Below are 9,115 nucleotides of genomic sequence, written 5' to 3' on the forward strand. Positions count from 1 at the left end.
ATTTTATACTAATAATGGCGGTGATCAGCGACTTATGGCGATGATCAGTGACTTATAGTGGTACTGCGGCTGACATTCTGTCACTGGGAAGGGGGGAACTGACTTGAGATCACTGACATCCCCAGTGAAACCAATACAGTGATCAGTGCAAAAAAGAAAACACTGACACTGTACTAATGGCACTAGGGAGGAAGGGGTTAACATTAGAAGGCAATGAAAGGGTTAACTGTGTGAGGGGAGTGTTTCACTAGGGGGTGGGGGGTGTCTGCTTCACTGTAAGCACACTGATCTGGAAGGCTGAGCTCAGCCATCTGGACCAGTGTGCTCACACTGACAGGGAGGAGAGCTGCATTGAAAACATTGCTCCTCCCTGTCAGGGTTTGCTGGTAATCGCTGGGCTCCAGCGGGTAATCACCGGTTGGGACCCGGTGATTGACACCCGCGGCCGCGTTTGGCGGCGCAGGTAGGGCAGTCGCGTGCCTCGTGCGCGCCCCCTATCCAAAATGTGAAATCACCTATATAAACGTGATTTTGTGCAGCGGTGCCGCCCTGCCGCAGTGTATCTACTGTTCTGGTCGACAAGCGGTTAACCACTACTATGCATTGTATTGTATTTTCACACAAGTGTAACAGCACAGTTACTGTATTCCAGGATTTCCTTGTCTTCAGTTGAGAGATCTTGCAATAATTTAAGACTTTAACCGCCTCCCACCCGCCATATAAGGAAATGATGGGCGGGCGGCAGTTCTCTCCTTCTGGGAGGATGTCTTATGATGTCCTCCCACTCTAACCGTGTGTGTGTGCCCCCAGGAGCGCACAGTGCGGAGATTGGTGCTGTGCTGAGTCCCTGGGACACAGCGGATCACTGATCAGCAGAATGAGCCGATGACGTCGGCTCTGTCTTGTGATCACCTGTGTCCAATCACAGCTGATCGCATGTAAATAAGAATATGCTGGTTATTGGCAGTCCTCTCCTCATGCTGACAGTGTGTGAGGAGAGGAGAGCCGGTAATCGGCATTCCTCAGAGGGGACATCTACACTGATCATCAGGGCACTGATGATTAGTGCCCTGATGATCAGTGTAGCCCCATCAGTGCCACCTTTCCGTGTCCATCAATGCCACCTGCCAGTGCACATCAATGCCACATATCAGTGCCTACCAGTGCACATCAATGCCACATATCAGTGCCCATCTGAGATGCCTTTCAGTGCCACCTATAAGTGCTGCCAATCAGTTCCATCTATCAGTGCTGCCTAACAGTGCCAGTCAGTGCTGCCTAACAGTGTCAGTCAGTGCCGTCTACCAGTGCCAGTCAGTGCCGCCTATCATTGCTGCCAGTCAGTGCCACCTATCAGTGCCATATATGAGTGCTGCCTTTCAGTGCCCATCAGTGATGCCTGTCAATGCCCATCAGTGCCACCTACCAGTGCCTCCTCATCAGTGCCCATCAGTGCCGCCTATCAGTGCCCATCAGTGCAGCCTATCAGTGCCCATCACTGCAGCCTCATTAGTGCACAACAGTGAAGGAGAAAAAAAACTTATTTACAACATTTTATAACAGAAACTAAGAAAAAAGCTGCTTGCGCCAGGGCACCCGTCATAAGGAAGGGGCCAGGAATGCCAGCGGGAGATCTGAGAAGGGGAGACTCTGGGCTGCTCAGTGCAAAACCACTGCCCAGAGCAGGTAGGTATGACTTGTTGGTTTGTTTTTTTTAAACAAGACTTTATATCACTATATAAAATAACTTTCCAAATAACTATTTATGCATATCTTGGTGCCTTAAAGTGTTACTAAACCCACAAGAGTAAAATCAGTCTTTATATGCAGTAAAGCATGCTTGATATATTCACTGTGGAACCTAAGTAGTTAATCCTCTGCATTGTGTAAAAATGCTGTTTGATCCAGACTTCTCTGATCCTCCCCTTCTTTCAGTGCCACCCTCCTATCTCCTGATAAGACATATCATGTGGAGACACTCTACACATGCTCGGTTTGGTGTGTATTGCTAGAGAGTTTTGTTTTCTTGGGAGAGTGCATGTGATCAGCGCAGGGCCAATCAGCACTGTCCAGACAGAGGTCAGGGGTTCTGCATCCTCCTAGAGCAGAAAGAAAACTCTTCCTACAAGCTTTACCCAGTGCTCTGCTGAACACTGATAGAAGCCACAAGACTGCTCTAACTGCTGATGAAAAAAAGGTATTTAGCAGAAATTTATATTTACTAACATAATTGCACTTCCATGTCGTGTGTAATGTGGGAGACCAGATATAGTGAATGCAGGGTCCTAGGTTTAGTAACACTTTAAATGTCTGTCTATTGTTCCAAAAGCTTGTGGCCGAATAATTGAGGCATGTAAAAAATTGGGGCGTGGATGTGACTACAAATGGGGTGTAAATTTATAGATTAGACAAAGCCAAAAAAAGTAAACAGAAATTTAAAAAATAATATCTAAAAAAAATCAGGCAGACGCGGGGCAGCACGTGCTCTTTTTTTCTGCTGTCACTGTTCTGTGATACTGTATGTCTATTATGATTGAATTATTTCAATTGTTCTGTAATCTATTAATTCTCGCCGTATCTTGTATATTGGGAAGTTCAGCTTTTGCAGCTGTTTACACCATATGGAGCAGAGCAAAATTCACATTATAGCTAGGGGATGTTTGTCAAGCAATAACTTTGTCATAAATTATAATAATTTAGTGAAATGTATACCATTTTTGGGGACAAAAAGCTTTCCTGTGGTGATAAAGTCTACTAAGAATTATATATTTTGTTGTCATACTTTAAAGGACATCTGTCCTTTTAGTCCCACACTGTGCTTCTTCAACCTTGAAAGTCTCTCTCTAGATAAACTAACATTTCAGGACCAAAAGGAGTGCCATTAAGAATTTGAATATTTATTCTCAGGTTGACAGAAAGCCAGAGAAGGGAATGACTGACAGGCAGCAGATACAGTAGGAGTGTCAGTGGTGGTGGGGTTAGCAAGTCTTTCTGTAACATTCTTGATTGATAATAGAGATGTGAGTCTATTTTAGGCTTGGCTCACATATATGTATTTTGCATTTGATGCATTCTCCAGTGCTTTTTGCAGTTTGTTTTGCGTTTTTCTACATGTGTTTTTGACGCTTTTTACCATGTTTTGCATTTTGTTCAGCTCCTTTTTTTTTTTTTGTTAAAGTGAATTTTTTTTTGTTGCTGGGCAGAATAAAAATGGAAAACGCAGCAAAAATGTGGCAAAAACGCACTACCATGCATTTCAGTAGCTTCTCCATTGAACTCTATTGTAGCAAAAATGCTGCTTTTTGCTTTTAAAAAAAGTCCCTGAGCCTTTCCAAAAATGCAGCAGCTCAAAAAAGCATAAATGTGAATATGTTCCATAGGAAACCATGTTAAATGGACTGTAGTGCGTTTCTGCAAAAAGCACTAAAAACACATTGGTGTGAACGGAGCCTAACAGAACACCAGACTGAAGGAAATTGCAGTAGTTGAGAGAGATTATGAAAAGGATTATCAACAATGGATTTAGATAGAGTTTATCATTACAGCAGCACAAAATATATCCCACTTATTGTGTGCATTTACACGCTCCTGCAGCAATGTGTCTCCTGAAGAGAGAGCACAGACTGACTTGGGAATACGGTCTATTGTGGACAACACTCACATGTCTCCAATCAGTATAACTCCTGTTCAGGGACCCAGGGGCGGACTGACCATTTGGAAACTCGGGCACTGCCTGAGGGCCCGGGGTCAGTAGGGGGCCCCATGAGATGCCCCTGGTACCTTTTTCATAGGCTTTTTTGAGTTTGGGCAAGGATACAGGGGCCCCATGATCCCCTATTGCCTGGGGGCCCCATGAGTTGTCAGTCTGCCCCTGCAGGGACCCTTTCATTTTTGAAACAGACACTAGCTGCATCTTTACTAGAGATGAGCTTGGGCATATTCAGACGATCTTCCAATCCCACATGACCGAACACCAGGAAGCTGTCCCCTGTAATGGACCAATCATCTGGGGCAGGGGCATTCTCCACCCTGCAGCTATATGTAAACATGCCCCCGCTAGGGTTGCCACCTTATCCCTTTAAACCAGAACACATATTAACCACTTGGCTACCGGGCACTTATACCCCCTTCCTGCCCAGGCCAATTTTCAGCTTTCAGTTCTGTCGTAATTTGAATGACAATTGCGAGGTCATGCAACACTGTACCCATATGACATTTTAATCATTTTTTTCTCACAAATAGAGCTTTCTTCTGGTAGTTTTTAAATTGCCGCTGGGTGTTTTCTTTTTTGCACTATAAACAAAAAAAGAGCAAACAAATTTTTTTAAAAAAAAGTTTTTCTTTGTTTCTATTATAAAATTTTGCAAACAGGTATTTTTTCTCCTTCACCGATGTGCGATGCTGAGGCTGCACTGATAGGCAGCACTGATGGGCACTGATGAGGTGGTACAGATAGGCAGCACTGATGGGCACTGATAAGCGGCACTGATGAGCTGGCACTGATGAGGCGGCACTGATGATGCTGCACTGATATGCAGCAATGATGAGCACTGATAGGTGGCACTGATGGGCACTGATAGGCATCACTGATGGGTGGCACTGACTGGCAGCACTGCTGGGCATTGATGGGTGGCACTGATGATAATTCATGGAAAGGTGGTGGATGCCCTCAATGACCTTTCCATCCACGTGGACTTCTCTTTTGGCCATAAGGCTGTTTGCAATTTCATGTGAGTTTTATTTTTGTTATTTCTCTGCACCATAATAAAACAATGTTGCACTAAGATATATTTTTTGGGTTCTGTTTTCTTGAGCCTATTTTCCCTAAGGCAGGCATGTCCAAAGTCCGGCCCGCGGGCCATTTACGGCCCGGGGTCGGTTTAATACGGCCCTCCAACAGCCCTCCCTGCTCTGTGTAATGTGGCCCTCCCACGGCCCTCCCTTCTATGGCAGACAGTCTTCTGCTTGAGAGCAGAGGGCAGTGCGCATACCTGACTGCGGCGCGTTCTCCCTGGTCTGTGTAAATGCGGCTGTCGCACGGCCCTCCCTTCTGTGGCAGACAGTCTTCTGCTTGAGAGCAGTGCGCATGCGTGACTGCGCCGCGCTGGGAGCGACAGAGGGCAGTGACGTCAGGGCCGGGCTTCCAGCGTGAAGTGTGTTTCTCTTCCCCTCCCGGCTCCCGAGCAGAGACTCCAGCTCCAGCTACCTTTTTCACCCTTCACATTAGTGCAGGTAAGTTTTTTTTAAATTTATTTTCAATACATTGTGAAAACTCAGTTGATCTTAATGTTATGAAATGAAAAGTATGTCGTTTGCAATTAACTTGGCATAAAATAATTTATTGGCATTTAATTGTAATGGTTCAAAGAATGTTCGGAAAAATGTTCGGCCCTCCACCATGTTCACTTCATCCAATCTGGCCCTCTTTGAAAAAAGTTTGGACACCCCTGCCCTAAGGGAACCGTTGGATGCTCTCCAGAGCTCTATCTCCCTCTGCTGGTCTCTGTACATATCACACACTTCAGGAAACCTGGTTTTAAGAAGTCTGAAGAGATCCTGGTTGCTGGCTCCCTCTGGTGGTCTCCAATCAGAACTCTGTTATTCAGAAGCCCTGCTGACATACTGTGATACATGCTGCTGCCAGTTAGAACACCCGGGTCCAGATGTTCATACCCAGATGACCTCATCATTTTCATGCGCTTAATATAGCGCTTTCTGGTTAGTGCAACATATTCTCATTTTTTATCACTGATGTCACGAATACCGTTTGCTGGCTACCTATAGACTGTCACCTATCATCACAACTTTACCTATGGAATCGAATTTATGAACCTATTTATGCATAGTGATTTATAATTGTGTGCTATACAACGTTTTGCATTTATATATGCTTAATATCACTTTTTTGGGTGGTACTGGTGGGTGGCACTGCTGGGTACTGGTCATCAGGGTACTAATTATCAGTGCCAAACTGTTCTCCGACAATTACCGGTTATCAGCAGTACTTTCCTCACGCTGTGACAGTGTGAGGAAAGTGCAGCCAATAACCGGCAACTGCATTTACCCGTTGATCTGCTGTGTCATTGGACACAGCTGATCATGTGGTAAAAGGCCGTTGTGATTGGCCTTTTACCACATCATGTGATCAGCTGTGTCTATAGGACACAGCGATCATGGAGATTGCTGGGTGCATGCCGCTGGGGGCACACGGGAGGGCGCCTTCTGGGAGGACGTCATATGATGCCCTCCCAGAACTAGGTAACCGCGCTGTAGCTATCAATTGGATATAGCGCAGTTGCCAAGTGGTTAATTACAGAGGTTCTGAGGCTAATTTAATGCAGACAAGGCATTCAAGGATAAGTTCACCTTTTGGACAAAAATAATAAATGCACATTTTTTTGCAGGTAAAAAATGTGCATTTATAATTTTTGTCCAAAGGAGCCTGGAAAGCATTGCACCAGCAATCAGTAGATCGCTGATGCCATGCAGGTCTCCTGCAGACCTGTCAGAATATCTGCTAGCTGTATTGGATGTACGAGTAAACAGATATTCTGACAGGAAGCTTCAATGAACTACCACAACACTCCACAGCACCCTGGTAGTTCATTGAAAACTACAAGCCAATAGTCGCTAAGGCTGCTGGGATTTGTAGGCATTCATTCACAGAACTCTGTGAATGAGTGATGCGGCCATGTAGGTGGAGCCAGCACAGCCATGCTGTTTTCAAATCTGACAGATAGTATGGCGAAAATTGTCCCGGTATTATCTCTCAGAGGGAGGGGGACGGTGGGTGCTGCTGCGGCTATGGGAACATGGAAAATGTTCCAGCCTAAAAACGGGTGGAACATGTAACATTTTCCCAAAGGTGAACTTATCCTTTAAGTGAGTTTAATTACCACCTTAATCAGCCACAGAACCTATGTAATTAATGTGTTTGGTTTTAAAGGGATGAGGTGGCAACCCTAGCCCCTGCCATGAATTATTAGTTCATTACAGTGGACAACCTTCCTGGTGGACTTTGGATGTGGGTTTGGGACAGCAACTGAGCATGCCCAAGCTCATCACTTATTTTTATTCATACATATACTATGTATATATTAGGGTTTCCACCTCATCCCTTTAAAACTGAGCACATACTAATTACACTGTGGCTGATTAACTCACTTGGTGCCTTATCTGCTTTAAATTTGCCAGAGAACCTGTGTAATTAATATGCGTTCGGTTTTAAAGGGATGAGGTGGCAACCTTAGTATATGTGTATATATATATATATATATGTATATATATATATGTGTATATATATATATATATATATATATATATATGCAGTGTATATAATATATATGACAAGCCTGGAAGTTGTCCATATTAAAACCTGGCAGTCTCTCATATTTTCCTGGTTTTGGGACCCAGCAGGTCCAATTGAAATGTGTTTGTATTGTAGGCAAAGCAGGTTATATATGCAGGTTTTACATGGGTTCAGTTGCAAAACATAACATATGACAACATCTTTCCATCATGCATGAGCCCTTAGACTTGGTTTACACTACTGTGACTTATCATGTGACTTGTGACACATAAAGTCACATGACAAGTCAAAACACATTTATTTCAATGTGCGCCGTTTTAAGCAATGCGGCTCAAGTCAGAGCAACAAAAAAAAAAAAAAAGGTTCCTGCACTACTTTTCTGTGACATTTCTGAGACTTGAGTGCCATAGACTGCAATGGTAAATCACAGAAGTCGCAAGCAAGTTGCAAGGAAATTGCAGTCAAGTCACACCGCTTTTTATTGCAGCAGTGTGAACCAAGTCTTTAGCTGGTGTGGAAAGCTATCCATGGAAACATGAACAATGTAGAGTATGTTGCTCTAAGGTAAGCATTTTCAAAACGCTTGGTTTGTTCCATGCATGTCTGAATCTGCTTACTGTTGACAGACTCATTACTTCTGCTGGAAGTCTATTCCAGGTATCAACTACTCCGTAAAATAATACTTTCTATGAATAGTTTTGAACTTTTCTCCTGCTAGTTTGTGATCCTGTCCCCGTGTTCTTGGTCTTAGCTAAATATTAAAAATAAAATAGTGAAAAAAAGAACAAATGTAATAAAAAATAAAAAAAAATAATAGAAACATTTGAAAAAAATACAAATTCAATTTTTATTATTATTTTCACCAAAGAAATATAGCAGAATACATTTTTTTTTTGTATTTCAATGGTTTTTATTAATTTTAAACAGTATAAAACAGAGGCAACAAAACACACCCACGCAGGGGCTATCAATTGCACCAATAAAAAAGGCATAATAGAGCAGAGCAGAATACATTTTGACCTAAATTTATGAAGAAATGTTATTTATTTGCAAAATTTTATAACAGAAACGAAGAAAAGTGCATTTTTTAAAAAAAGTTTCAGGTGTTTTTTTTTTTATTTAGCAAAAAATAAAAAACTCAGTGTTGATTAAATACCCCCAAAAGTAAGCTCTATTTGTATGAAAAAAAATTATAAAAATTTCATATGGGTACAGTGTTGCATGACAGCGCAATTGTCATTCAAAGTGCGACAGCGCTGAAAGCTGAAAATTGGCCTGGGCAGGAAGGGGGTATAAGTGCATGGTATTGAAGATAACATGCTCTGTATATTATTTATTTCCAATTTCTATTCATTTTGCTGTACATTCACAGCTACTCTCTACTTTTCATTGTTGAGTTAGAAGTTAGAGAAAAGTACTTGGTTAAGATGCAAAGGACTTTAAATTGGATTTCTCACATTTAAAAATATCATAGCATTTCCCCTCCCTTGAGGGTAGGCCCTCGGTGGGGGTTTCTCACATGTACGTCAGAGCTGTACCCTCACTTGCGTGCCTTAATCATATTAGGAGAAAATTGAGTGGTAGGTTTTAATGAAAGCCACACATTCCTCGTCGACAGCAGCAGAAGTAAAGTACTAATTAATACGAATGCGGAGAATCTACGCAGAGCTCAGTAGTTTTGTGATAGCTGGGTACCACTTTGTTCCATAATGATAGGTCCCCTTTCTCTGAAAATCCTGCTAACCATAGGTAGGTAGCCGTATACACTACAGTGCAACCTGATGATCATGAATAGAAAATGAGGAT

The sequence above is a fragment of the Staurois parvus genome, unplaced genomic scaffold, assembly GCF_062004578.1.
Source record: "Staurois parvus isolate SC_StPar_1 unplaced genomic scaffold, SC_StPar_1.0 ptg000437l, whole genome shotgun sequence".
In the NCBI taxonomy this organism is placed as follows: Eukaryota; Metazoa; Chordata; class Amphibia; order Anura; family Ranidae; genus Staurois; species Staurois parvus.